General features: G+C 39.1%; 1 long non-coding RNA gene and 1 pseudogene across 1 annotated transcript in view; one reads left to right on the top strand and one right to left on the bottom strand.

Moving 5' to 3' along the window:
- Nucleotides 1-19,186, bottom strand: part of LOC111093231 — a 61,856-nt gene extending 42,670 nt beyond the window's left edge. Inside the window, exon 1 of the long non-coding RNA XR_005380837.1 lies at nucleotides 19,087-19,186. This is a non-coding gene — a long non-coding RNA (uncharacterized LOC111093231). The remainder of the gene's footprint in view (nucleotides 1-19,086) is intronic.
- Nucleotides 19,187-19,623: 437 nt separating this feature from the next.
- On the top strand, nucleotides 19,624-21,343 carry LOC119866769 (annotated as a pseudogene).
- Nucleotides 21,344-22,227: the final 884 nt, after the last annotated feature.

Genomic DNA, 22,227 nt, shown 5'->3' with positions numbered 1-22,227 from the left:
AACTTCTCTATCATATGTGAGAATGAAAATGCACAAGTTACACATGTCTCTCTTTTTTAAAGATTTTATTTATTTATTTATTTATTTTTTTAAAGATTTTATTTATTTATTCATGAGAGATACACACAGAGAGAGAGAGAGACAGAGAGAGAATCAGAGACACAGGCAGAGGGAGAAGCAGACTCCATGTGGGGAACCTGATGTGGGACTGGATCCCAGGATCCTGGAATCATATTCTGAGCCAAAGGCAGATGCTCAACCACTGAGCCACTCAGGCATCCCTACACGTGTGTTCTTAAATGTTTTTCAAGTAGGGATAAGTCAACTAAATGTTCATAGTACCTAAATATAATGTCCTGAATCTAAACGTCTGTTTTAAAAGTTTTTAATTGAATTTTATCATTTAAAATTTGTAACATTTGTTAGTTAATATTACTCTTTCCCACTTTAAACAGGTACAGCACTTTTGAAAATCTTTAATGTAGAGATTTTAACTTTCACTGGTAACTAGTACTGTAAATATATTATAATTCTTAGCCATTCCAGGAGGAATATATTTCAGTCTACATTATTCCACTTAGTGATAGCACTGACATTATACAGCACAAGATTAGGAATAAGGCATTTTTCTACTTTTACCAATTTTACTTTCAGGTTAAGAGTTTTGACTTTGGACTCAGAAGACTTGGCTTTATATTTCAATAGCTCCTTTTCAAATTTTGTGATTGGAAAATTATATAATCATTCAGAAATTTTGTTACTGATCTATAAAGTGGGAATTTGAATACTTACTACAAAATGTGACCAATAAATGAGCTGATACCTTAAGCGTCAGTGCCCCTGGCAGTAAAGTAAGAGAGAAGGGAATTCTAGAGGACATGCTTGAACGGGCCTGACTTTGTCTTTTACTGTGTGGCCTTAGGAATAACTTAATATCTCATTTTACTATCTGTGAAGCGCTTAAAAAGATAGGACTTACTGATATTTTTGTGAGAATGAACTGAAAAAAAAAAATATATATATATATGTAAAATCTTTTTAGATTTCTTGCCAGGCAGCCAGTCTATAAATGCTAGCTATCACTGGACTGCTAGTTAAGTAAAGGCAAGTGTATTTTTGTTTTCTTTATCAGAACATTGTGCAAAGTATCTGTAACATACTATAAAGAATAATAAAAAAGGATAACACAGTAAAAGAAGGCACATTTTTCTTCATTTAACAATGAGAGATATTTTAAATATAAAGTTTAAAATGTGGTAATTAAGTTTCATACTCATCAATCTATAAAATTGCCTGCTATGGAGTTCATCAAGGAGTTGACTAAATATTTTACAATCTAATTTAAGAATATGTAGATAATTTTCTTATTAGTAATTGTGGGACAGGATAACTTGTCAAAAGCAAAAGATGTTACTCAATTGGCTGTTATTCTCATATAATTAGTCATACAGATCTATAGAAATTTCAATACTTTCCTTATTACAAAACTTAGTAAATAACATAAATTTATTTAAATATTTATCTTAATTTAATAATAACCTAGAGGAAGTGAAGCAAAGGTGGCTATCTTCAAAGGGAATTTAGAATGATAATACTCTATTTCTGAATAATTTGTAACTTTGTATGATTAGATTAAAAATAGACTATATAAAGCTATTATTTATTTTTTAAAAATATGTATTATCCTTTTGGAATATTTTTCTAAGCACAGAAACCATAAATATTAAATTGTAGCAGATAGTGATATTAACATTCTAACTAAGGTAATCAGTAAAGATTTGGTTGATGTTAGCAACTATTCATAAAAATCTCTCACATTTTAAAGATTACTTTAGGAAATTATGTTCTTATTTGGAAAAGAAAATATGTTTCAGTGTGAGCCCCTTTGACTTATCCTCATCAGAGCTAATTGAACTTTTTGAATTTGCATGTCCCTTTCCTTCCTTAAAGTTAGGAGGTTTTCAGCCATTATTTTCTCAATTAGGCTCTCTTCCCTTTCTCTTTCTTTTCTCCATCTGCAACTTCTATAATACATAAGTGATTTATTTGCTAATTACCTGTAAGTCCCTCAGGCTCTTCAATTTTCTTCATTCTTTTCCTTTGTAGTCTTCTTGATCAATAATTTCAAATGACTTGTTTTTAAGTTTGCCAATTCTTCTGCTTAATCAAGTCAGCTGTTAAATGCTTCTAGTAAATTTTTCAATTAAGTCACTGTATTTTTTTAAATTTTCATTTGACTCTTTTTATTTTATTTTTACTTTTTTAAAGATTTTATTTATTCATGAGAGATAGATAGAGATAGATAGATAGAGATAGAGATAGAGATAGATAGAGATAGAGATATAGGGGGGGGGGGGCAGAGACACAGGCAGAGGGAGAAGCAGGCTCCATGAAAGGAGCCTGACATGGCACTCGATCCTGGGACCCCAGGATCACACCCTGGGCTGAAGGCAGGTACTAAACCTGCCCAGGGATCCCCTTTTTGACACTTTTTAAAAATGGTTTCTCTATGTTGATATTCTGTTGTTGTTGTTGTTGTTGTTGTTGTTGTTGTTGAGATCTTATTGTTTGAACGATAGTTGCTCTTCTCAGTCTTTACGGATTGGCTTCACACGTAATTACTTTTGTCACTAAGACTAACTAGAGATTCTGAAGTCCTTTCAAACCTTTTCTATGGGCCTACATTCTCTGGGCTTATGCAGTTAACTTCCTACTTAGGGAGTTTTGCCTCTGTTTCCAAGTGCCCATAATTTCTTATTCCCTCTGGTGTCTCTCTGGAGTACTGCAGACTTTTTGGTGCTATACTAAGCTGTCACATTTATCTCTGTTCTCAGTGGGCCCCCACCCGGGTGACCAACTAATACCACTATTCCCTTAGTGCTTGAGTCAGGCAAGGCAGAAACAAGTCCTTCAGGCAGCCCCCTTAAAAGCCAGAAAGTTGGATGCACATTTCACTTTTCTGTTCCCTCGTGGGGTTGGTGGTTTTCTCTCAGTCATGCCATGCTGTTCCAGGGAAGAGGAATGGGCTGTAGCTGGCAAATGCAATAAACTTTCTTATCTGTTTTGATGTGGATTTTGGTTTTGTGTTTGCCTGAGGTGCTGCACATTCTAAACTTATTTTTGGAAATATCATAAAGATAATTCATTCCATATATTGATATTAAGTCGGCTTCTCCATGGAGGTACAAGGAACTGGGCTTCTATATTATCATCTTACTAATGTCACTTTCAGGGCTTGTTGTTGTTTCTGCTGCTGCTGCTTTGTTTTAGAGGAGGAGAAGAAGCAGAGGAAGAGGGGGAGAGAGAATTTTAAGCAGGTTCCACACTCACCATGAAGCCTGACATGGGATTCAATCTCATAACCCTAAGATCATGACCTGAGCCAAAATCAAGAGTCAGACACAACCTACTGAGCTGCCCAGGTGTCCCTAGTTGTTTTGTGTTTTAAACATCAACACTTAACCATAAAACAGTGATAAAAGTAATTACAGAAGATAAACATAAACAAAAAGATATTTTGTGCCCATAGATCAGAAAAATTAATATTGTTAGAATACCCATAGTACCCAAAACAATCTAAAATTTTAATGCAATATCTATCAAAACCCCAATGGCATTTTTCACAGAAATAAAAAAGATAATAATTGTAAAATTTGTATGGAATGACAAAAGACCTCAAATGGCCAAAGTAATCTTGAGAAAGAACAAAGATGGAGGAATCATGCTCCCTGATTTCAAACTATACAACAAAACTGCAATAATCAAAACAGTATGGGATTGGCATTAAACACTGCCCAATAAAACATAATTAAGAGCCCCCGAATAAATCCACACATATAGAAACTATTAGCTTATGACAAAGGAGACAATGATATACAATGGAGAAAAAAACAGAGTCTTCAGTAAATGGTGCAGGAAAAAATGAAAAGCCAAATGAAAAAGAATGAAACCAGAGCACTTTCATTGAACATATGCAGAAATTAACTTGAAATAAATAACAGACTTGAATGTAAGACCTAAAACAATGAAACTCCTATAAGGAATTGTAGACAATTCCTATAAGGAATTTTGTAGACAAAATAAATTTATTTTTTATTGGTGTTCAATTTACGAACAAATAGAATAACACCCAGTGCTCACCCTGTCAAGAGCCCCCCTCAGTGCACGTCACACATTCACCCCCACCGCCCGCCCTCCTCCACTTCCATCACCCCTAGTTGGTTTCCCAGAGTTAGGAGTCTTCACGTTCTGTCCCCCTTTCTGATATTTCCCACACATTTCTTCTCCCTTCCCTTATATTCCCTTTCACTATTATTTATATTCCCCAAATGAATGAGAACATACAATGTTTGTCCTTCTCCGATTGACTTACTTCCCTCAGCATAATACCCTCCAGTTCCATCGACGTTGAAGCAAATGGTGGGTATTTGTCGTTTCTAATGGCTGAGGAATATTCCATTGTATACATAGACCACATCTTCTTTATCCATTCATCTTCTGATGGACACTGAGGCTCCTTCCACAGTTTGGCTATTGTGGACATTGCTGCTAGAAACATCGGGGAGCAGGTGTCCCGGTGTTTCATTGCATCTGAATCTTTGGGGTAAATCCCCAGCAGTGCAATTGCTGGGTCATAGGGCAGGTCTATTTTTAACTCTTTGAGGAACCTCCACATGGTTTTCCAGAGTGGCTGCACCAGTTCACATTCCCACCAACAGTGCAAGAGGGTTCCCTTTTCTCTGCATCCTCTCCAACATTTGTGGTTTCCTGCCTTGTTAATTTTCCCCATTCTCACTGGTGTGAGGTGGTATCTCATGGTGGTTTTGATTTGTATTTCCCTGATGGCCAGTGATGCAGAGCATTTTCTCATATGCGTGTTGGCCACGTCTATGTCTTCCTCTGTGAGATTTCTCTTCCTGTCTTTTGCCCATTTCATGATTGGATTGTTTGTTTCTTTGGTGTTGAGTTTAATAAGTTCTTTATAGATCTTGGAAACTAGCCCTTTATCTGATATGCCATTGGCAAATCTCTTCTCCCATTCTGTAGGTTGTCTTTGAGTTTTGTTGACTGTATCCTTTGCTGTGCAAAAGCTTCTTATCTGGATGAAGTCCCAATAGTTCATTTTTGCTTTTGTTTCTTTTGCCTTCGTGGATGTATCTTGCAAGAAGTTACTGTGGCCGAGTTCAAAAAGGGTGTTGCCTGTGTTCCTCTCTAGGATTTTGATGGAATCTTGTCTCACATTTAGATCTTTCATCCATTTTGAGTTTATCTTTGTGTATGGTGAAAGAGAGTGGTCTAGTTTCATTCTTCTGCATGTGGATGTCCAATTTTCCCAGCACCATTTATTGAAGAGACTGTCTTTCTTCCAGTGGATAGTCTTTCCTCCTTTATCGAATATTAGTTGACCATAAAGTTGAGGGTCCACTTCTGGGTTCTCTGTTCTGTTCCATTGATCTATGTGTCTGTTGTTGTGCCAGTACCACACTTGTCTTGATGACCACAGCTTTGTAGTACAACCTGAAATCTGGCATTGTGATGCCCCCAGTTATGGTTTTCTTTTTTAAAATGTGGGGTCTTTTCTGAATCCACACAAATCTTAAAATAATTTGTTCTAACTCTCTGAAGAAAGTCCATGGTATCTTGATAGGGATTGCATTAAACGTGTACATTGCCCTGGGTAACATTGACATTTTCACAATATTAATTCTGCCAATCCATGAGCATGGAATATTTTTCCATCTCTTTGTGTCTTCCTCAATTTCTTTCAGAAGTGTTCTATAGTTTTTAAGGTATAGATTCTTTACCTCTTTGGTTAGGTTTATTCCTAGGTATCTTATGCTTTTGGGTGCAATTGTAAATGGGATTGACTCCTTAATTTCTCTTTCTTCAGCCTCATTGTTAGTGTATAGAAATGCCACTGACTACTGGGCATTGATTTTGTGTCCTGCCACGCTACCGAATTGCTGTATGAGTTCTAGCAATCTTGGGGTGGAGGCTTTTGGGTTTTCTATGTAGAGTATCATGTCATCGGTGAAGAGGGAGAGTTTGACTTCTTCTTTGCCAATTTGAATGTCTTTAATGTCTTTTTGTTGTCTGATTGCTGAGGCTAGGACTTCCAGTACTATGTTGAACAGCAGTGGTGAGAGTGGACATCCCTGTCTTGTTCCTGATCTTAGGGGAAGGCTCCCAGTGCTTCCCCTTTGAGAATGATATTTGCTGTGGGCTTTTCGTAGATGGCTTTTAAGATGCTGAAGAATGTTCCCTCTATCCCTACACTCTGAAGAGTTTTGATCAGGAATGGATGCTGTATTTTGTCACATGCTTTCTCTGCATCTAATGAGAGGATCATATGGTTCTTGGTTTTTCTCTTGCTGATATGATGAATCACATTGATTGTTTTATAAGTGTTGAACCAGCCTTGTGTTCCAGGGCTAAATCCTACTTGGTCGTGGTGAATAATTTTCTTAATGGGCGGTTGGATCCTATTGGCTAGTATCTTGGTGAGAATTTTTGCATCCATGTTCATCAGGGATATTGGTCTGTAATTCTCCTTTTTGGTGGGGTCTTTGTCTGGTTTTGGAATTAAGGTGATGCTGGCCTCATAGAACGAATTTGGAAGTACTCCATCTCTTTCTATCTTTCCAAACAGCTTTAGTAGAAAAGGTATGATTTATTCTTTAGACATTTGATAGAATTCCCCTGGGGAGCCATCTGGCCCTGGACTCTTGTGTCTTGGGAGGTTTTTGATGACTGCTTCAATTTCCTCCCTGGTTACTGGCCTGTTCAGGTTTTCTATTTCTTCCAGTTCCAGTTTTGGTAGTTTCTGGCTTTCCAGGAATGCGTCCATTTCTTCTAGATTGCCTAATTTATTGGCATATAGCTGTTCATAATATGTTTTTAAAATCGTTTGTATTTCCTTGGTGTTGGTAGTGATCTCTCCTTTCTCATTCATGATTTTATTAATTTGAGTCTCCTCTCTCTTCTTTTTAATAAGGTTGGCTAATGGTTTATCTATCTTATTAATTCTTTCAAAGAAGCAACTCCTGGTTCTGTTGATCCGTTTTGCAGTTCTTCTGGTCTCGATTTCATTGAATTCTGCACGAATTTTAATTAATTCTTTTCTTCTGCTGGGCTTGGGGTCCATCTGCTGTTTTTTCTCTAGCTCCTTTATGTGTAAGGTTAGCTTTTGTATTTGAGTTCTTTCCAGTTTTTGAACGGATGCTTGTATTGCGATGTATTTCCCCCTCAGGACTGATTTTGCTGCATCCCAAAGATTTTGAACGGTTGTAACTTCATTCTCATTAGTTTCCATGAATCTTTTTAATTCTTCCTTAAGTTCCTGGTTGACCCTTTCATCATTTAGCAGGATGGTCCTTAACCTCCACGTGTTTGAGGTCCTTCCAAACTTCTTGTTGTGATTTAGTTCTAATGTCAAGGCATTATGGTCTGAGAATATGCAGGGGACGATCCCAATCTTTTGGTATCGGTTCAGACCCGATTTGTGACCCAGTATGTGGTCTATTCTGGAGAAAGTTCCATGCGCACTTGAGAAGAATGTGTATTCAGTTGAGTTTGGATGTAAAGTTCTGTAGATATCTGTGAAATCCATCTGGTCCAGTGTATCATTTAAACCTCTCGTTTCTTTGGAGATGTTGTGCTTAGAGACCTACCGAGGGTAGAAAGAGCTAGATTGAAGTCACCAAGTATAAGTGTATTATTATCTAAGTATTTCTTCACTTTGGTTATTAATTGGTTTAAATATTTGGCAGCTCCCACATTCGGGGCATATATATTGAGGATTATTAAGTCCTCTTGTTGGTAGATCCTTTAAGTATGAGAGAGTGTCCCTCTTCATCTCTCACTACAGTCTTCGGGGTAAATTTCAGTTTATCTTGTATAAGGATGGCTACCCCTGCTTTCTTTTGAGGACCATTTGAATGGTAAATGGTTCTCCAACCTTTTATTTTAAGGCTGTAGGTGTCCTTCTGTCTAAAATGAGTCTCTTGTAGACAGCAAATAGATGGGTCCTGCTTTTTTATCCAGTCTGAAACCCTGCGCCTTTTGATGGGGTCATTAAGCCCGTTCACGTTCAGAGTTACTATTGACAGCTATGAGTTTAGTGTCATCATGATATCTATTCAGTCCTTGTTTTTGTGGATTGTCCCACTGAACTTCTTCTTAAAGGGGAATTTTAAGAGTCCCCCTTAAAATTTCTTGCAGAGCTGGCTTGGAGGTCACATATTCTTTCAGTTCCTGCCTGTCTTGGAAGCTCTTTATCTCTCCTTGCATTCTGAATGAGAGCCTTGCTGGATAAAGTATTCTTGGTTGCATGTTCTTCTCATTTAGGACCCTGAATATATCCTGCCAGCCCTTTCTGGCCTGCCAGGTCTCTGTGGAGAGGTCTGCTGTTACCCTAATACTCCTCCCCATAAAAGTCAGGGATTTCTTGTCTCTTGCTGCTTTAAGGATCTTCTCTTTATCTTTGGAATTTGCAAGCTTAACTATTAGATGTCGAGGTGTTGAACGGTTTTTATTGATTTTAGGGGGGGATCTCTCTATTTCCTGGATCTGAATGCCTGTTTCCCTTCCCAGATTCCCTTCCCTTCCCTGCTCCCGCCCCGCAGCCCCCTCCGCGGAGCCGCCCCCGAGCCCCCCGAGCTGCTCCGGGTCCCGCCGTGCGCGCTGCAGCCCTTAGGGAGCTCGGGGCGCTCTCCCGGGGCGCAGGTGTCTGTTAGTGTCCCCGGGAGCCCGAGGGCATCCCCGCCCTCCTGGGTCCTGCTCCACCTCCCCGCGAGCCCCTTTCCCCCGGGAAGGTTGGTGCAGCTCCTGCTTCTCCGGGACGGGGCTCTCCTGTCCTGGGGACACTCGCCCCGGCCTAGCCTGGCTCCTCGCGGGGCCCCTCCCCCTTGGAGGCCTTTTGTTTCTTTATTTCTTTTTCCCCGTCTTCCTACCTTGACAGAATAGCGCAACTCTTCTCACTGTAGCATTCCAGCTGGTCTCTCTTTAAATCTCAGGCCGAATTCATAGATTTTCAGGATGATTTGAAGGTTATCTAGGCAATCTGGTGGGGACAGGTGACTTGGGGACCCTACTCTTCCACCATCTTGCCCCTCCCTCCCTCTGATGAAATATTTAAATGAAGTAGATAATTACTTTTTATTGTAGGATTTCTCATCACAATTATATTATTCCAAGAACTGTCTGATTTAGTACAAAAGCAAAAAACATAAAACAAAGCAAAGAAAATGAAGATAAAATAAACCCAGTATAAATTTTTAGTGCATTTTCCCCTTGAGTTAATAATATTCCAACTATTTTTAGATACTCTTAACTATAACAGCACTGCTATTGCTCTTTACCTGTAGATATTTTATTGTTAAATTGATCTAGTAAAAGAAAACAAACAAACAAAAAAAACCTTACATAACTTCTCCATTGTTGTTTCTACATTCAAGGTAACTGAAATTTATTGTGTGTAATTGTATTTTTAGATACGGTGTTACTGTCCTCTGATTTTTAAAGAGATTGTTTTTCAACCCAATTTATTTTTAACATCACTAATTTATATAATGATAAAGAATAAAATCAGGGATTTAATTTGAACAGATTAGATATTACTTCTCCCATCATATCTCTAAGTTGAATGTTCCCTATTTTATTTTATCTTTTGTTTTCATGTGCAATAAACCATCCATACTCCTTCAGAAAAAGAATAATTCAATTATGTAACTTGGAAGGAATCGGCACTTTCAGATCATTGTTTCAATTGAGTTCACATATCTCATACTTTAAACTCAGCGTTAATTAAATAATTTATATATGATTTGAAATCAAATACACAATGGAAGCTTTTGTAATGATCAGAACCACCATATATCTGTCCCTGAGATTCTCTTCCCTGTATATCTTACCTTTCTTAAAGGCAAAAATAAGTAACTTTCTAAAGGAAAGCTCCAGTAACCATTCTCTAATTTAGAAGTTAGGCTGGAGTTAATGGTTTAACTAAAGATGTATGGTCTCCAAGAAAAAAAATTTCAAAAAATTTTATTCTTCTGGATTATTCATTTGTTTAATTTAAACACAAAGGATTGAACACACTTTATTTCAACAAGGTAATGGACACTTATGGATATCATTGTCTATAATTAATAAAAGAGTTTTAGCAAGACATTTCCCTCTTATTCTATAATTTGTCTTTTTACTATAACTTTTATAATATAAATGGGCTTTCCACAAAGTGTGTTTCACTCTTCCTTATTACTGGTGGAATGCAAAATGAAACTGTACCATCAATGAAAGATAATTTGTCATATTTAATAAAGCTGTATATACATTATATAATATGTAATATATGTAACTTTCATAAAGTTTTAACTTTATATAAACTTTCATACCCATTGGCCCAGCATTCCCACTTCTAAGAAATTAACCAAGGATACTCTGCCCAAAAAAATGAATAAACAAATATATGCATAATACTATTCTAAACAGTACCTTTAAATGACAAAGACCAGAAATAATTCAAATGTCTATCAATATAATACTAGTTTAATAAATTATTATATAGCCATACAATGTAGTACACAATGCTGTAAAAAGTGTAAAAATATCTTTTGGACTATTATGGCAAAATCTCCATGAAGCATTATTAAATTAAAAAATGGATTAAAAATAACCACATAATATGAATATTATTATCTGGAATATCTAAGAAATGAGAAATTTAAACATAAGTATGTATTCATACACATCCACAGGTATATTTTTTCATATTTATTTCAGATGATTTTATTTTAACATTTGACTATGTTGAGCTTCCCATCCAAGTAACTAGGATAGTTTGGAAGGACACGCATGTTTGTGAAGATAAACTGATGATCCTGAATCACATGACTGGGAAGAGTATCAAGCTCTCTTGTAAATTATTTTCCTTTTTTTATTTTTAAATTTTAAATTATTTATTTGTGTATAGTTGACACAAAACATTACATTAGTTTCAAGTATACAACATAATGATTCGACAAGACTATTTGAGAGAAAGAGAGAGAGCGGGAGCAGGGAGAGGGTCAGAGGGAGAAGCAAACTCCCTTCTGAAAAGGGAGCCCAATTTGGGCTTGATCCCAAGACCCTGGGATCATGACCAGAGGTGAAGGCTGATGCTCAACCAACTGAGTGACCCAGGCGCTGCTTAACAAGTTTATTCTTCACAAGTGTAACTACCATCTGTCTTTTAAAATTGTTATTACAATGTCATTGACTATAAGCTGTGCATTTTAGTCCATGGCTTACTCACTCTATAATTAGGAGACTATATATCCCCTCCCCTTCATCCATTTTTCCTGGTCTCCACCCCTTTATCCTCTGACAACCATCAATTTGTTCTCTGCATTTATGGGACTGATTCTTCTTTTTATTTATTCATTTTTTAGACTTCACACATGAGTGAAATCATATGGTATTTGTCCTTCTCAGTCTGACTTATTTCACTTAGCATAATACCTTCTAGGTCCATCTATGTTGTCTCAAAAGGCATAATCACTTTTTATGGCTGCATAATATTATTCCACTGCATACAGCACATCTTCCTTATCTATTTGTCTATTAATGGTTTTTTAGTTTTTTTCCATATCTTGGTTATTGTAAATAATTCTGCAATAAACATAAGAGTTCCTATATCTTTCCAAATTAGTTTCATTTTCTTTGGATAAATATTCAGTTATATATTTTTTAAATGGTTACTTACACTTCTTTCCATGATAAAATAACTTAGAATTTCCTGGCAATTATAAATGAATTCACAAAATATACAAAACACCTATTTTTATTTATTTATTAATTTAAAAAATGTTTTATTTATTTGAGAGAGATTGAGAGAGAAAGCCTGAGCAGGGGGCCAGACAAAGGAAGAAACAGGCTCTCCACTGAGCATGGAGCCCAGTGCAGGACTCAATTTCAGGACCCTGTTATCATGACCTGAGCTGAGGGCAAATGCTTAACCAATTGAGTTACCCAGGTGCCCCAAAACATCTATTTTTAGGCCTTAAAAATTATAAGCACAGGACTATTTCTCAGAGAAGGGAAATTCATGAGGTAAGAGCTATATATTCTTTGGCTCTCTGCACAGATAACATTTCCTGGAATTGAAACAATGCATAGACATGGAACACAAGAAGAATGTGATAATCCCACTGTACTGAGGAGAGAGAAAGCATAATAGAGGCTCTGAATTACTTGGATCTGATCCTTAGAGAAGAACTAGAACTGGGGAAAGGAAAGATAGAAACCTCTATGAGCATTCCTCAAGGATCCTTGGCTAAGTCATTTGGTTATATAGGTGCAGCTTCTTGGATTGATGGCAGAATGAAAATGCTAGAGGCACTGCACATGGAAAACATTGGAGTTTCAGACCAGCCAGAATGGGAAGATCTTACTACATATGTAAAGTATTCAAATAAGACAATAGAATGACCACACTTAAGAATAAGAAGCTATATTAAGATAACAGCTATTGAAGGCCCTAAGAAATTCTAAAACCAAGCTTCAATGAGATCATTTTAAACTGTGAGGAATCTTCATACTGTTTTCCAGAGTAGCTGCACCAGTTTGCTTTCCCACCAGCAGTGCACAAGGATTCCCCTTTCTTCAAAACCTCACCATCTGTGGTTTCCTGTAAAAGTTAAAATTGGAACTACCCTATGACCCAGCAATTACACTGCTAGGTATTGACCCAAAAGATTAAAAAATACAGATTCAAAGGGATACATGCACCCTGATGTTTATATTTATAGCAGCATTATCAACAATAGCCAAATTATGGAAAGAGCCCAAAAGTCTGACTGATGAATGGATGAGGAATATAATATAATTATAATAATAATATAATATAATATAATATAATATACACACATATATATGAAATATGTATATATATAAAAGGAGAATATATATAGTATATGTAACATATATATATATATATATAGTATATAGCATATATATGGCTATTACTAAGCCATCAAAAAGAATGAAATCTTGCCACTTGCAATGACATCAATAGAGCCAGATACTATTATGCTAAGCAAAATAAATCAGTCAGAGAAAGACAAAGACCATATGATTTCACCCACATGTGGAATTTAAGAAAAGCAGTTCAACATAAGGGGAGAAAAAGAGAGAGGCAAATCATAAAAGAAACTCCTAACTATAGTGAACAAATTGAGGGTTGATGGAGGAAAGGTTGATGGGGGGAATGGATTAAATGAGTGATAGGCATTAAGGAGGGCACTTGTGCTAAGCACTGGGTTTTATATGTAAGGGATGAATCACTAAATTCTATAGCTAAAACCAATATTACACTATCTGTTAACTTCCTAGAATTTAATAAAAACTTGAAAAAGAAATTGTGTGTAAATCAAAATTTGTGGGAGATATTCATATAAAAATATGTGACATACAATTTATATCCTAAATAAAAATGTTCAAAATATTTAGAAAACAAATTAAATTAGAATAGTAAAATAAAAATTCCCAATCAAAATGTGCAAAGATGTGAAGAGAAATCTCACAAAAGAAGATATATGAGCAACCAAATACACTTGAAAATATGCTCACCTTCCTCACAGATCAGATAAATGAAAAGTAAACCCCCAATTTAATATCACATCACTTTCACTAGAAAACTAACATTAAAGGTCTGGATAATGAAAAACTTTTTGAGGACTTTGAACTGACCTTATTGAAATAGTTGATTGGAATGCAAAATGCTACCTTTGGAAAAATGTGGCAGTTTTTTTTCGGGAATCATAAGCATACACTATCTTAGGAACTAGTAACTTAGGCATTCTGCTTCCTCAATGGATCTAAAAGCAATGAAAGCATGTGTCCTTAAAAAAGCTTTGGACAGGATTGTTCATAGTATTTTGTTCAGAATCACTCCAAACTAGAAACCACCTGTTGGTCAATATGTGTTACGGACTGGATTGAGTCCCCCAAGTTTTGTTGAATCCCTAATCCCCCATGTGCCTGTATCTGGAGGTAGGGCAAACAAGAAGATAATTAAGGAAATGAGGGTTTTATATGAGGGGGACCTTTTCCAATGTCCTTGATGTCCATTAAGAAGAGACACCAGAGATCTCATTCTCTCTCTGCTTTGTGAGCAAACAATGAGAGGAAGCAACCATCTGTAAGCCAGAAAGAAATCCTACCAGGAACTGACTATGCTAGCACTCTGATCTCAGACTTTGAGCCCCCAGAATTCTGAGAAAATAAATTTCTGCTGTGTAAGTTACCCAGTCTATGGTGTTTTGTTACAGCATCCTGAGCTAATACAAGATGTAAAAAGAAAAATAAACTGTCATAAATAGGCCAGAATATATTTCAATGCATCTATTGGTAATGCATGCATCAACATAGACTAATGTCACTAAAATAATGTTGAGTAAAATAAACCAAACATAAAAGAGTATGTAGAGCATGATTGAGAATGGTGAGGGCTGGTGATTGACAATAAAGGGGAAATTTCTGGGATGATGAAATGCCTATTTGGTTACATGGATAACTTTTTTTTAGCAATACTGGATTTCTATAAAGCTACATATTTTTCATGGCTCAAAGAGAGAATCCTAAATTTTAGAGCAATAGAGGACTTTAGACATAATCTGGCCAGCTTCTTTATTTTAATGAAACAAAAGCAATTATTTCCCATTATTTTTTACTGCCTAAGTAGGATGATTATGAAATTTTCTTAATTGCAGGGTAGTATTGCTTTCTTTTTTTATTTGTTTTTACTTTGTTGTTGTCTTTGATAGGATAGCGTATTTTATGGATTTTAATAGTTATCTGTAGGACTGTAAATAAATAAAATAGAATTTCTAGTTACTAAAAAAATCTGAAAATAAGAAAATACAGTCATTTACTGTTGGCAGCATGGCACATGCTCATATATGAGTCTGAATAGATTATATTATTTCCATGACTCATTTCTTCATTCTTTATTTTTTAATCTATTCATTTGAGGAAGAAGGAGAGAACCAGTGAGAACCTGAGCAGAAGGGAGGGGCAGAGGAAGAGGGAGAAGCAGAGTCCCTGTTGAGCAGGGAGTCCAATGTGAGGCTCGATTCCAGGACCCTCATGACCTGAGCTGAAGGCAGATGCTTAACCAACTGAGCCACCCAATCACCCTGGGACTTCTTTCTTTTATTTACTTTTTAAATCATTACCATTTGCAAAATAATAAGGAGAAAAGCAATACCCCCTTAATGTGTTGATTTTGAAAATGAAACGAGATAAAACATTTAAGTCATATCAAATGATACTTGACATATTATAAGCACTTAATAAATAATAATGAATATTTGTGTTTTTGAAGGCCTGTGCCAATTATAATTTTTGAAATTCTCTGAATCATAAAAAATGAGAACGCATTCTTGCATTCAAGTCAAAAACTAAAAAAAAAAAACATAAAACAAAAAAACACTAGTTCAGAGTTATGGAAAAAGTTTGGAGAAAAAAAACAGTGATTTGTTAAGTTTTCTAGAACATTTCAATTATTTTGTATGAGAAAATATTTTGAAACATCTAACATATTAGTAAACCCACAAACAGGTTTTTTCCTCATTCTTTTTTTTAATCACAAAAAAATGAAAGTCATTGTTTACATAATAACATAAATATGACAGCTGCAATAGAAGTGAAAAAAAAAGTTGCTTGAAGATACACACTGGAATTATCTCTAAAAAAAGTTCTCTTAGTTGCATATTAAAAGACCATAAGGTAAAGGGACCCCACCTAGTTCTGCCTCCCCTTCCTCATCCAATTGTTTATGGCTAGTAAGGGGAATAATCTAACAAAAATGTGCTCAGTAGATTAGGGATGAAAAACCAGAAGAAAAAAAAACCTGAAGAGTAAAAAATGATATAAATTATCAAAAATGCTAATTTTGGTATAATATGAAAACTTTAATTTCAAAGTAATTTTAGTATTTGCTTAGATTTAAATTTTAAATTGTCTCCCAACAACATTGGAAACTAAGCATTTATAGATGCTGAATTTCAGAAAAGCTTAACAAATTGCTCTAAATTACCCACTTGGTATTTACAAAGCCAGGGCTAGAATTCTAAGTGACATAAAAAATAGTGATGAATAACAACATAATCATTAAAATATAGATGCATAAACAATCATTACAGCACTGTTAAATATATAGAGATATAAAATCATTGAAATACACATTCACCTCCTAAACAGAGTCAGTTTCATTTACTGTAATATTAGTTTGAAACTTACCTTACTGATTTAGTCAGTATTTTTTTTTTAATTTTTATTTATTTATGATAGTTACAGAGAGAGAGAGAGGCAGAGACACAGGCAGAAGGAGAAGCAGGCTCCATGCACCGGGAGCCTGATGTGGGATTCGATCCTGGGTCTCCAGGATCGCGCCCTGGGCCAAAGGCAGGCGCCAAACCGCTGCGCCACTCAGGGATCCCTGATTTAGTCAGTATTGATGTCCTTTTATTATCTACCTTGATAACAGTTGTTATCTTGTGTAATTATTGTTGAGGTCTACAGTTAATTATTTTTCTATTTACAACTAAAACCCAATAAATATTTCCGAATGGCTTCACAGTTAGGTAATGGCTAAGCTGTTTTTAAGAAAGAAACCTTCTTTCATCATTGATAAAGTTTGCAAATAAATCACCTAGATATATTGATTGATAACTTGTACAGCTCCCATCAGGTGGAATATATTTACTGACAGATTCTCATTTGAGTGAGAAGTCAGTCATGAGGACAGAAGACCATGCCGTTTTTATTTATTGCATGTAGAAATGATGGAATAGCAGGTAAATTTGTAATTCATATCTCGAGTGTACTTCTATACATCTTATATTTCCACATCTTGATCCTACTGTTGTGCGTGAGCCCGAGGTAGGAAAAGAATCTATGTTCACTTGTGGAGTGGACTACAAAGCAGCAGATGTGGAGGCATACTAGGGCGGCCTGTGAAAGATCTTGTCAAAGAAGCTCTGTAGTGAGCATGGAGAGAGAACACTAGATTGCATCTAGAGCCCTATGGATGTGCTTAAACCACATTGGGGTATTAATGATACAAAAGTAAAAAAGTGTCTCTTAGGATTTTCATTTTTATTTGTCTTTTCTTTTCTCTTCTTTGTTTCTTTTTTTGTAATTGGCACTAGGTTATGTTACCATTAACTGAGATGAGAAAGACTAATTGTGGGAAAAAATGCAACATCCTGTTTTAGATTTATAAAGTAAGAATTGTCTTTTTTTACTGTTTGGGTGTTATTTTCTCAACACAAAAATCCCTTTCTTTCATAAGGATCCTAAATTGTTGATCAGGTCCCTTCTTCCCTAACAACAGCTCAAATGGTTCCAAGAAGTTATCCTTACTTCTGGCTCCAAGATGTAGCCCAGACACACTCTAGTCAGAAACTCCCATTTCTTGCTACCATTTATTCTTTCATTGTTGGATAGGAGCCCATTTTTAACCAATGAGCATAGAGAAAACTTTGTTTTAAAAGATGTTATTTATATATTTTAGAGAGAGAGAGTGTGTGTGTGTGTGCATGAGCACATGAGGGGTGGAAGGAGCAGAGGGAAAGAATCTCTAAGCAGACTCACTTCTGAGTGTGAAGCCCGTATGTGGGACTTCATCTCATAACCCATGAGATCATGACCTGAGCTGAAAGGAAAAGTCCAATGCTTAACTGACTGAGCCCACCCAGGTGCCCCTCTGGAGAAAACTTTTAGTGAGGGTTTATAGGGAACGATACTTCCTTTCCTGTCTGAGAAAGCTTCCAAAGCTACTCTACATCTCTCTAGATGAAGAAAAGTGTTACCAGAACTACTCATGTTATTTAGTTAAATTTTTTCAGAGAACATTGTTTATACTAAATCTTTGTCATCACATATTAGCAAAGACTAAAGAGCAGTCTTAATGTTTGTCATGTAAATGACCTGTAGATAGTCAATATCAGCAAGTGAGTGTCTACTGAAGCATCTTCCTCTCAGGAATACAAAGCTCTCATTTGTCCAAGAAGCATGACTGCTGGCAGACTGGGAGCCTGTCCAAGAGTAATTGAAATAGGAGAAGATAAAGTCAAGTTCCAAAGACCTTAGCACTTTTCCACTGCTGTCCGAGAGAATAAATGCAGATTTTTCTCCCCAAAGACAAAGTAGAAAGCCAAGGTAATTGCTAGCATTCACCTTGTGACCCTAAGAGGAAGCTAGTCTTAAAATAAGCCGAGTGAGATATGGAAAGAAAGTAGGTTTCTATGTCACTGTTGAACTGCTAAATCAAACCAACCCTGAAGCTGTTTCTAACTCTGATGTGTAGTCCTTTATTGCCTAAGCCGTCTGAAGTTGATGGTTCTGCAAATTATAAGAAAATAAAGCCTAACTGAAGTAGTATACAAAAGAAGATATGATGTAGACCATTGGAGATATATCTATGAAGCCTAGAACCACTGAAGGGAGAAGTATAAGATGATACAGTTACTCACTGTAAACTGACCGCAGTATTGAAGCCCAGACTTGAAAGAGAATACCACGAGATGCACACAGACATGGAAGAGCAGAATGCACTTCTCTGATCAGTGTGTGAAAGTCATTTTGCTGCTTCCAAAGGCTATGCAATCCCTAAGCCCACTGGCAAGCTATCGGGCAGAACAATTAGTTTGGGATTGGAAGTCTTTATAGAAGTGTGGCTGAAAATAAGTCATGGAGACATTCTTAATTCTCCTTTTTATTGGAAAAATTAGAATGCTGGCATTTTTCTTGCCTGAGGGGGTTATTATGATGGTTGCAGACATATTTTTATGCTTATTATTATTATACCTTACTTCAACTAGAAGTGGAACAAGCACTTTATGTTTTATATAATCTGGATGACACGCCCTATTTCTTACACCTTGCCCCTTCTCCTCTACTACGCTTTTAGTCATGATTAAAAGTATCAATTGCTCAACTTAGAATCCGCGATACTTGGCACGTTAGCTTAGCGACCAGGCCCTCTCACTTAGCTTCCTGGATTTCCCCGGAGATTTGCCTCCTCGTCTCCATTTCCCTTACCAACGTCCATCTTCTTAAAAGGTGCCATTCGTGGTGCTTTCATTTCCCATCCGACTTTTTGGATGATCACCAGAATTGTGGCATTTCGTGTGATTCTTCGGCCTTAAAGTATTGAAGTCGGGCCGCCGGCGGCAGGCGGGGGGCGGAGGGGAGTCGGGCCGGGCGGGGCGGGCCGGGGCGGGATGGGGCGGGGCGGGACGGGGCGGGGCCTTGGACGGGGCGGGGCGGGGCCTGGGACGGGGCGGGGCGGGGCCGGGCCGGGGCGGGGCGGGGCCGGGCCGGGCGGGGCCGGGCGGGGCGGGCCGGGGCGGGCCGGGGCGGGGCGGGGCGGGGCGGGGCGGGGCGAGGCCGGGGCGGGGCGGGGCGGGGCGAGGCCGGGAGGGGGGGGGCGGGGCGGGGCCGGGGGCCGGGCGGGGCGGGCGGGGCGGGGCGGGGCGGGCGGGCGGGGCCGGGCGGGGCCGGGCGGGGCCGGGCGGGGCGGGGCCGGGCGGGCGCGGCCGGCGGGGAGCGCGGGGCTCGGGCAGGAGAAGAGCTTCGCGGGCAAAGCGCTGCGGCTGCAGGTCCGCGTGCGACGGCGCCGGGGCGGAGGGGCTGGAGGAGGAGGCAACCGAGGCCACGTCGGCCGAGCTCAAGGCGCGCTGCCCCAAGCGCGGTGCCCGTGGGAGCTTAGAAGACCCCAGAGTGTGACCCGTCACAATTGACACACGCTGCTCCAGAGCGGGTGCAGAGCGATGCCGAAACAATCTTGGACGCGAAGAGCCAAGACCCAGATGTCTTGTGGGTAAAGCCGTGCGCCCCGACCCCGCTTCCCGAAAGGGCTGACGTCCCAGCAGAAGAGAAGAAAGCGCAAGACCAGAAAGCCCCAGATGGAGGTCCCGTCTCCTGAGCGACCGCCAACGTGCCGGCCTGCCACGGGGCCCGGCCGAGGTCCAGACCGACATCAGACCGCTCCGGAGCTCCAGAAAATCCCGGCGGCTCTCATCAAGTTGGTAGCCCCGAGCCCAGAGGCCGTGGGACCGTTTGAGGAGGCGGATGGACGCTGGACAAGGAGGAGGATGGGAGGGGAGGAGGCTGCCCGCGGCAGCCCGCGGAGACCGGCTTCCGGGGAGCAGCGCCGCCGGGGCCCCGCTGATGCCGTGTGGGTGCCCAGGCCACGGGGTGGGTGACGGAGCGCGCGGAGGAGCCGACACGGACTCGCCTCCCCCGGGCCAGGCCGCGCCGGGAGGGGACCGGCCGAGGCGGCGCCCGCGGCTGCAGGGACGCGCACCGAGCCCGGGAGCCCAGGGACCAGCTCACGGAGATCTCCGAGAAGGTCCAGAGGAAAAGGGGGCTTCGACCCGGCGCTCGGGCTGTCATTTCCCTGATGGAAATGGGCTTCGATGGGGAGGTGAGCGATGCCCTGAGAGTGAACCACCACCTGCAGACTGCCGCCTGTGGGGGCTGCTGGGAGACCAGAACCCTCCCCCGAGGAGCTGCGCGTCGACCCCAGCTGCCCCCCTTTCAAGCCATCCCGGGCCTGACCAGCCCGGAAATGTTACCAGCATTTGGACACATGCTTGAACCCCCCTGAGCAGCTCCCAGTGGACGAGCGACCCGGAGGCCGGCGGTCGCGCTGCAGATCTCCAGGATCTTCCAGACCCTGAACCGCACACGGCTGGGGTGGCCGCTGCGCTGTGCTGTCCTAGCACCTGTCCCAGGAGCTGGGGACTGCCCCCGACAAGGCCCTCTTCCTGCCCCCAGCCCATCGCAGAAGAGCATGGAGACCCCTGCGAGCCACGGCAGAGTGGGAGGCAGAGGGGGGCGGAGGGGCCTCGCTCGACCTTGCCCTCTGCTCCACCCTGGGCTGTCGGGGCGCAGAGGCTCTTCCCACGCTTTCATCTTCTGCTTACAAACTTGTATGATGGCACTGTGCATGGCCGCATCCAACCTCTGGAGCCAGAAACAAAATAATATATGTTTTATAGTTCCATTTATATGAAGCACAAAACTAGTAGAATAGAGGTTTAGAAGTTATATTAGTAGGTACTTTCAGGGAAGACAAAGAGTGATTTTTATGATAAATTCTGGATACTGTCATATCCAATATTTTGGCCAGGATACTGTTTTCCTGAGATGATAATTCTTTAGACTTTATGTTTGTATCTTGTGCTCTTTTTTTGTGCATGTTATATATTTTAGGAAAAAAAATATTTTTTAAGATTTTATTTATTTATTCATGAGAGACAGAGAGAGAGAGAGAGGCAGAGACACAGACAGAGGGAGAAGCAGGCTCCATCCAGGAGCCCGACGTGGGTCTAGATCCTGGGTCTCCAGGATCACGCCCTGGGCTGAAGGCGGCGCTAAACCGCTGAGCCACACGGGCTGCCCGAAAAAAAAAATTTTTTTGAATGATTTTTAGAATGGTGAAATTATAATTTTTTTCACTTTTTATATTTTTTAAATAAAGAGCTATATTATTTGTAGACTAATTAAATTTAGAGAAAGGCATATAGCATTTATATTCATATGTACCCAACTCTGCACATAATACTTAATGAATATGAAAATATTTCAGAGAAAACATAACCATATCATGGCAGAAATGTAAACTTTTATCTCTCATTTGGGAAATATTATGCACAGCAAACACTATATTTTCCATAATTGCATTGTTTTCTAGGCAAAGAGATAAGGAAAAACACTGTGTGTGTAATGAATACACCAGCAATTTTAAGTACTAAGGCAAGAACTCATATATCATTGTGAGGTCCATGCATGTGAAATATAACAGAAAGGAAGTATTTTGATCAAAACTATTCTAAAAATAAACTGACTCATTGACTTTTATTACAATATGTACTCATGATAACAATATATCATTTATTATTATAAACAAAATGTGGCTCTGTTAAGGAAAACAAAATGACTTAATTTTTTGGCAAACAAGAAGTAGATTAAATAAAACAGGGGCAAATATACAGATTTTTTTTCACTAAAAGAACAGTAGAAAGGCAAAATGAAAATAGGATTACGCTAGTATAACTTGGAGAAGCCAATGTGGCTAATAGCAGGATAATATTAAATACAAAAATGTAAAATCATAAAAAGATATGATAATTACAAAAAAGCTAGTACAAATTGCAAATGATTGGTAACATGGAC

Source organism: Canis lupus, chromosome 29 (assembly GCF_011100685.1).
Source record: "Canis lupus familiaris isolate Mischka breed German Shepherd chromosome 29, alternate assembly UU_Cfam_GSD_1.0, whole genome shotgun sequence".
Lineage (NCBI taxonomy): Eukaryota > Metazoa > Chordata > Mammalia > Carnivora > Canidae > Canis > Canis lupus.
Note: the sequence above shows the minus strand (reverse complement) of the source record. Positions and strands in the feature narration are given on the sequence as shown.